This window comes from Ctenocephalides felis, unplaced genomic scaffold (genome assembly GCF_003426905.1).
Source record: "Ctenocephalides felis isolate EL2017-DRISC unplaced genomic scaffold, ASM342690v1 CF-g0.4_SCAFFOLD_01170, whole genome shotgun sequence".
NCBI lineage: Eukaryota > Metazoa > Arthropoda > Insecta > Siphonaptera > Pulicidae > Ctenocephalides > Ctenocephalides felis.
Window position 1 is genome coordinate 48,591,985 of NW_020537324.1, and position 9,382 is coordinate 48,601,366.

Consider the following 9,382-nt stretch of genomic DNA (forward strand, 5'->3'; position numbering starts at 1 on the left):
GAAATGTTAGAAAATTATTACACTTCTCAATAATCGCAGAGTTTTTTATTGAACAGAATTCTACTTTTAAACCGATAAATTAATTTTGATTTATCGTTCTTGGTTTATATTCTTGTTTATGTTTTGATGATTCATGATACGAACATAGTTTCCATAGCGCACAAAGTATATCTCGCCTTCGCCTTCGACGTCAGTGCAAGTTTGGTTGCGTCCAGGTACAACTGAATTTGGATTAAATATTTTTTCCGGTCTTATTTATGTATTTTATATATACATATAGTGTAAAACATGCATTAGATTTATTATGTTCTACAAGTGTGATCGTGCGTATATCAAATCTTAATTTATAATTTAGTGTTAAAAATGTGAAATATGGATAATGGAGATATCGACAACTCACAACGTCTGACGGATAAAAATTTCGGTACGTATTATGCACTTCTTCACTAATTTGTAATTTGTAATTTTTGTCAAAAGGTCAATAAAATTTGTTTTGTTAGCAAATATTCATGGCTACTGTACGTCTTCGCCAAATATAACAATTTAACGTTAATTACAATTAACTTACATTACCATGTAAATTGTCTGAAGAAATATATAACGTAATTGTATTAGTAGGTTTTTTTGCGTTTTTCTTATGTTCTAAAATACTACATAATCAATTTTTTATTCGATGCTAATACAATTTTATTCAAAATTAAATTTTTCACGTAGTATACATATAATTTCGTAGACAATGCTATTGCAATTTGCAATGCTGCTGATTCATACATCGAATTTTATTGTATTGTCGTTTTATAGTAGGAAAAGTGCATTAAGAAATTTCAATTTTAAAATTCAATTTAACAAAATCTTGATAAAATGAATAACGTTTGATTTTTATTAATAAATCTAGATCTCAGAGTCGTTAATAAAAGTGTTAATGTTACATAATCACAAACGAGATTATTTCATATATGTACTTAAAATCAATATATAAATTTTACAGGCTATTAAAATAATAACATATTTAGTTATAGTACCTCTACAGTCTATCATTACCGTTGTATAATAATCATGATTGTAACCATTAACTTAAATGTGAGTCCAACATTTACAATTATCACAATTCTTCTTAATCGCAATGTTGAATTAATTCGAAACCATAAACATTTCTGTGAAATAATCTCCATTTAATTTACGATTTATTCAATTTATTATCATTATTTTATCTTGTTACTATATATCATTTGACTATGCGAAGGATTTCTGATAAATTCGCGGGTTCAATTACATATGCTGAAATGTTTCCTTTTGCTGCAATAATCTGATTTTTTGATTTGAAGATTTGATTTTGAAGATTATCAATTTTGTATTTAAATAGATTTTTTAAAATGTGTATTTTATCACAAATATTTATTTTTGCTAGTTTTCTAGTGTGTGTGTGTATGTGTGGATAAAACTTTTCGTCGACGTTTTAGGAAGTACTGCTCAACCGATTTCAATGATTCAAAAAGCAATTGATTCCTACTGATTATTAGTGCTGATTAGTTTTTGGGAAAGGTCGATCCAGCCGTTTCCGAGAGACGAAGCAAAGAGTGCAGAAAATGAAAAGTCGCTTTTTGCGAGAACCGGGCATTCCGAATTGAATGATTCAGAAAACTTCAGAATTGCTTGTGCTGACGAAACGATTGCTTTATTATTTTTTTTATTTCAAAATTTAAACTAGCGTTATATGGCATCGTGTCTTAAGGAAAATTGCAAGAACTTCCCGCAGCGTAACGAAATGTTCCAGGATTATTAAACGTTTTCAATTAGTTTATTATAAATACTGTAATATTGTCTAATATTTATAAGAATTATATAAACTGAATTACAAAGTTAAAATTATTTATAAAATGTATATAAGTGAGCTTTAGAAATTTAGCCAGAATTAAAATTAAAATTTGAATTATTTTTGATATGAAAAAATGGAATTTCGATATAAAAAAATAGAAAAAAACAATTTTTTTTCCAAAAGCAATTATATTGTTGAAACTAGCAGAAAGTTTTTCAAATCATTCAAATCGGATGCTTAGTTCTCTCAAAAACTGCCATTTTTTGTACATTTACCTTTGTATCTTCTAAATGGCTGAACCTGTCTTTGCCAAAATACTAATACAAATTGAATATTTTTTTGGATCATTCAAATCGGATACTCCGTTCTCTCAAAAACACCATTTCTATTTTCTGCACTATTTGTTTCGTATCTCCGTAATTGGTGGACTTGCCTTTGCTAAAAACTAATTAGCACATCTTTTTATCAATAGGGATCGAATGTTTTTTGAACCATCCAAATCGTTTAATCCATACACCCGAAAACGTGGACGAAAAAATGCGGACATACAAAACACACACACACACTCGTCCATTATTTCTGAGGTATGCCAAAATGTTCAGAAACCCTAAAACGTGAAGATATGCAAAAATTTTCATTTTTGATTTTCGGCCCATTACTATAACTTACCCTACAGCAAGTTAAAAAAAAAACTGTATTTAAAAAAAATTTTTTTTTTAATATCGAAAATATTCGGATTTCAATTTTAATTTTAGCTAAAATACTTGACATAAATAATTTTGACTTTGCCATTTAGTTTATATAATTCTTGAAAATATTAGACAAGATTCTTCATTTTAACTCGGCTTCGCAAGGGATCATTGAGTTTTGTTTATTTACATTTCATGTAAACTCATATAAATATCATCGCCCAATTTATAAGCTCTTATATTCTGTCTATAAAATACGAAGAATGAAATTTACAGTATTTATAATAATATATTTGAAAACTTAATATTCTTTGAATATTTCGTTGCAGTACGGGATGTTCCAGAAATTTGCTTTAAGGCACTATTTGCCTGAATGCCATACACCACCAGTTTTATCTACATTTTTTCGGAATTTTGACTAAAAAAAATATTCGTAACAGCCAGAAAACACTAAAACGGCTACATAATTCACCTAGTTATATAACACATGTTGTATATATACATACATGTTGTGTATAACACGTTTACGATCATTTTCTGTGCAACATTTAATCCAAAAATAATATGAAATAGTGTCGTTGTATTGTCATGTGTTCCATTCAGGATCGCGCGTAATTGATGACAAGTAAATATTTAAGCAAAAAGGCCATTAGGCAAACGGACATCGGCCGTGTTGTTTTATCTATCGTCAGTTGGTTGGTTGGTTGACCGGCCATGCGTGCGACATTTATGCGCCAAAAACGGAAATGTAGCATAGGCATCATTGTGATACCTTGATACCTTATAGTTTACATGTTTCCTATTTCCCGTTGAACGAACTAGTTCATTTATATTGATAACCGAGTCTTCTTAGGTGTTCAGATAAAATTGAACATGAGTACGGATATGAAACTCATTTGAGCGAAAGTAAATTGAACGCAATGGAAAACTAGTGCTGCATGGCATCGTGACTTAAGTCAAATTGCTAGAACTTTCCGTAACGCAAATAATAATTTTCAAAAAAGATTCAAATTTTTATTTAAACTTTGAAAAAAAATTTAAATGTAAACGGTTTTTAAATGTTTTGAATTTTTGAAAAAAAATGACATGGAAAACTAGAATTTTTTTAGTGTTTTAAATTATTTTAGAAATTTTGATTTTTTTTTCAAAGCAAATGTACTTCCAAAGCTGTATTAAAATGTCTATAAAATATCTGATAATTTTATGCGCATATGTTTTATGAATGTTTTTCACCGCCAAATTTTTTTTTTTTTTAATTTGATTTCCGAAACCGCTAAACCTGCCCTTCTAAAAATTTTATCACTTCTTCATTTTCGTCCACACCCACTAGTGACGGATGTGACCGACATAAAATAAGTTATAAATAATAAGTATAAACACTAAAATGGTTAATAACGACTTTTATTGTATACTACACAACAAATCACAACATAAACATTTAAAAAAATCCTATGAATAAAATATACCAGTTTATAACAAAACATACTTTTTAAAAAACGTTATCAAGAATTCTTGTAAAACTTTTTTGTCTTGTATGGAATTTTTCTTTTCCTTTATATTTTGCATTTTCTCTTAATTTTTCTCTCATTTTTTTATCTGTAAATTTCACCTGAAAAGAACAAGAAATGCATGTCACACTTTTGAAAACAAATCATCCTTTAGACTGAGCTAAATTATCTTAGCAAAAACTAATTGATTGTAAAAAACTACTAATGATCAACTTACAGCAAAATAACAGATAAAGTGATCAATCTGTATCAAATTATCAGTTATTATTAAAAGAATTCGAACATGAAAACTTACTTTTTACTCTTTAAGAGTAATGCGATCTATAGATCATGCTAATGTAAGACTGATAGCAACAATGGGAACTTGTTCGAACATACATACCTTATCTTTCTCCTTTGAACCCTACCTCAAAATTAATTTAGTTTTGCTTCTATAACGACTATCACTATTGTACCTTGGCACAACCGTACCCAGTTTCTCCTATACTTTGGCGGCTATGACGGATATCACGACCGTACCCAGTCTCCCCTACTACCTTTACAACTCATTATTTTATTTCTAACTAAATTCTAGATCTCAAATAGAATTCGTAATTCCTAATTGAAGACAGAGAATAATGAAAGGATATCAGGCATTTTTAAGGTAAAATTTTATCTTGCTGTTTACTACTAAGGTTTATAAGTGAGTTATTGGTAAGTATTTGGTAAGTTTATTACCAACTACATGCACCAAAAATACATTTTGTACGCTGTCAAGATTTTTTTCAGCAAATGATTTAAGTGTATATTTAGCTTCCACCTTGCACTCAATCCTAATTTATAATCATATATTAGGCGTCAGTTTTCCGTAGGTGGAGAGCAATAACCTGCAACTGTAAAATATTTCCATCAAATGTTTCTTTTATACTAGAGAAGCCGTGAAGTTCCTATTGAAACCAACAAAAATTTAATTGATGTATATGAAGCAAATGTGCAAATGTGCACAAGCGCAAGTACCTAAGCAATAATATACAAAATTTCGACTGTCTTTACCTATCAACCTGTTTATCAGTCAACCAATTTACTGGTCCACTAATTTATCGGTCTACTAGTTTACATGTCAATCAGTTTGCCTGTCTATCAATTTAACTGTCTATCAATTTACCTGTTCACCAATTTACCTGTCCATGAATTGTCAACCTGTTTATCGGCCTACCAATTTATCCGCCCACCAATTTATCTGTTCAACAATTTACTTGTCTATCAATTTACCTGTCTTTCCTTTTACTTATCCACCAATTTACCTATCAACCTGTTTATCAATCCACCATTTTACCTGTCAACCAATTACTTGTTTACCAAATATACTTGTTTACCAATTTACTTGTCATCCTATTTTACATGTCTACAAGTTAACCTGTCAACCTGTTTATCTGTCTACATATTTGTCTATCTACCAGTTGTCCTGTCTAACATAAGGTATATATTGCTAAATAAATAAATAAATAATAAAAAATATAAAAAAATAAAAATTAATCGGTAAAGTGAAGTCGGGGAAAGCCACTACCAGTTGGCTTTATCTAAATATAAAAAAACCGGTCCGAAGATTTATCTAACAATTTTTTAAATTTTCACGGCGATCGGACATGGTTTATGAGCATAACGTTTACATACACACAGTCAGACATACATTGAATTTTAAATACATAAATAACTATTTATGATTGTGTACACCTTTTTAAATAAGGTGAAATTAGGAATTTTACCATTTTTGCTCAAAAATAAATACCAACATTCAGAACAGAAATAAATGTGCACAACTTTATATCTCTGTGCAGAGCAGCGCTAATTATCCTTTATAGCTTTATAAACACAATCGTTCAGAGTAACTTAACAAGAAGTAATTCATGATTGATGCAGATCTATAAATAATTGCAAGACATTCATTTGCACGCGATTGTGCTTTAAAAAAATAAATTCAATTCGCTTTATGTTTCGCACAATGTAATTGAAAATCTTCTGATACTCTGTAGAAGAAAATCCCACGACGAACGATGAACTTTCCATTCATGCCCAGTACCTATTAAGGGACGTCTCAATTAAGTACCGAGATTAATTAAATCAATCATTGTAGAATGTTAATTCACACTTTGTTAAGATGTGTTTATAATGAAAACCTTTACATATTTTTTTTTGTATTTAATACTATAATGCTAATGCATAGGAGAGCTAGAAGCTATCTGTAACAGGGGTAACTAGAAACAGGCGTTTTTTCAATAGGATCTTAAACGATATGGAAATATTTTTTTATCTTGATTAGACATGTGAACCGTCCTGCATAAATATTGTCATAGCTAATGTCCCGCAGGACCGACGCAATAACAGAACTGTGCAGGTCCATCATTTTTGACACAATATAAAATTGAACCATAATAAAACCCTGGGGCTATTTATAACATGCAAGAATTATATACAGATTCAAGTGAGGAAGATTGAGTGAAACGTATATTTTGTAAGATGTAGGCAAATATAAATTTTGTTACGGGTTACATTAAATATTTTATGTTTTATGATGATAATTTATATTATGGACGACACTATTTTATTTGCATTAATTTCTGTTTGCGTTGGTGTAAGAAAACAAGTTGATTAGAAACAAGTTGATTTTCTTAACGAGTAAAAAATAAGTTATGAAATTATTTTTGTGAAAATAACTATTTTCACAAATAGTTGTGAAATTATTTTTACTTGATTCGATAGAAAAATAATTGCAGCAACTATTCATCTTTATTTTGTAAAAATATAATCAGTGAATTTGAGATACATCAATTTAAAAAAAGACTGTTACAACTTACCTAGATATTATAAAGATAAGCATTGCCGTGCAAAGACTATTTGCACTTGAAAAGATTTCCATTTTCAAGTGCAAACCGATATCACTTGTCATCAGGCTGTCCGGGAACCTACAATTTTCTGGTGGGAGTGACATTGCTTAACCACAAGACACTAAAAAAATTGATAGCAATGATACAAGAATTCAGAATTTATCACATAAAATCAGTATTGTTGATATATGTTTTCACACTAATGGTAAGTTATGAAAATTAAGTTAAATTAAGCTAAGTTTTTCAATGACTCAATTACACAGGTTCACAAAATAAAAAAGATGTCTGTATTGGGTGTGCCTCATATATTTTCAAAATAAATCTAAAGTCAAAGACGGTGTCAAACTGCAAAAACGGAGAAAAATAAAAAATACAACGCAAAATTTCCAATCTAGTAATTTTATTTTGCATGATGATTAAAATCTTATAATTTCTGTCTTTTTCTCTTGAAATGACCAAGAAAACGAGTTTCTGCAATGCATTTTACATCTTTATTGAGTTTCGTTTTATAGAATCCAGCAGCAATCTGCAAATTTATTTATTTCCTGTTGATCCTGGGTAATCTGCCAATATATTTGCAGTTATTTGAAAATATGTTTGCAGATTGCTGCTAGATTATACAGAAAGAATTTAAATACAGATGAAAAAGTGTTGCAGAATTTGTTGCACCAATTATATAAGAAAAAAAAGGCCAGGATATGATTGCAAATATAAAATTTTAATCATGATGCAGAGGAACTACTATATTGGAGACTTTGTCATTTTTTTCCTCTCAGTTTCTTGAATTTGACCCCTAATTTTGACTTCAGATTCGCGTTCAGCATTAATTACTAGATGGGAGACTTTGTTATTTTTTTTCAGTTTCTGTATTTGACCCCCAATTTTGACTTCAGATTCGTGATCAGCATTAAAAAGTACATTGGAAAACATATGTCCACACCCATTACAACTACTTCCTTATTTTGTAAGTTATTCACTTTTTATGAAACAATTTCAATTTCACAAAATTATTATGCTCATTAAACATTACATGAAATGAAATAGTTTTAGCTTTATGATATTTACAATGAGTTTCACGAACCATCACTATATAGAGAAAATTTTTCACGATAGTTGGCAGTTTTTTTCTAGCAAATAAAATACATGCAAATGATTTTTGAAGCGCAGAACAATGGTAAAATAACAACGCGAAGCAAAAGCTGAGGAGAATATAATTTTCTGGTAACGAACGGACAGTATTAAAGCTGCCAGTGGCGGCCGGTGGGTAATACCCTTGAAGTTTACTAATTGAACTAAAATGAATTAGCAGTTGAATAACAAATTTAATCATAATAATGACATTTTCCCGCAGCGAAAGTTATAGTAATCGAAAAAATCCAAAATAATTTTTTTTATATTTATTTATTAGGTTTTTGAACAAATTTGGCATACTTTGGAAAATGGTGTTTGTGTGTGTATATATGTATGGATTCAATTTAATTAATAATTCTAGCTAATTATTTAAAATAATAATTTTAACTTTGCAATTCAGTTTAATAATTCTTACAAATATTAGACAGATTCTTTATTCTAACTCCGCTTCGAAAGGGATCATTGATTTTTGTTTATTCACTTTTCATGTAAACTTATATAAACATCATTGTCCAATTTATAAGCTTTTATATTTTGTCTATAAAATACGAATAATGAAAGTTACAGTATTTATAATAATATATTTGAAAACATTTAATATTCTTTGAATATTTCATTACAGTACGCAAAGTCCAGAAGATTTTTTTCTGAAAAAACTATTCAATCTATTGATACAAAAATGTATACACATAAAGGCATCTTTTTAACTTCCCGTAGGGTAAGTTATTGTAATCGTCTAAAAATCGAAATTGAAAATTTTTATATTTTTTCACGTTTTGAAGGTTTTTGAGCATTTTGGAATACTTCAGAAAAAATGGATGTTTGTGTGTATGTATGTATGGATACAATTTTCCGTCCACGTTTTCCGCCCACGTTTTCCGCGCACCAATCAACCGATTTGAATGGTTCAGAAAAAATTCGATTCCTATTGATAGGAAGATCTACTGATTAGTTTTTGGCATAGGCATATACAGCCTTTTCGGATACGGAGCAAGAGTGCAGAAAATAGAAATCGAGTTTTGAGAGATCGGAGCTCCGATTTGAATGATCCAAAAAACATTCAATTCGTAATCACGTGGAGAAGTGGCGATTAGTTTTTGGCAGGTCCAGCGGTTTTGGAGATCCAGAGCTAAATGTGCAAAAATGTCAGCTTTGAGAGAACTACGTCGCCAATTTTAATGATTCAAAGAACTTTCTGTTTTTTTTAACAAAATAATTGATTTTGGAAAAAAAATTGTTTCACTTTATTTCAAATCCTGACTTAAGTTCTAATATACTATACTAAATATTTTCAACTTTGCAATTCATTTTATAATTCTTATAATATTACACAATGTTACAGTATTTATAATAATCTATTTCAAAAGATTTAAT

General features: G+C 29.3%; 1 pseudogene; it reads left to right on the forward strand.

Moving 5' to 3' along the window:
- Window positions 1-372: 372 nt before the first annotated feature.
- Window positions 373-9,382, forward strand: part of LOC113367336 — a 32,249-nt pseudogene continuing 23,239 nt past the window's right edge.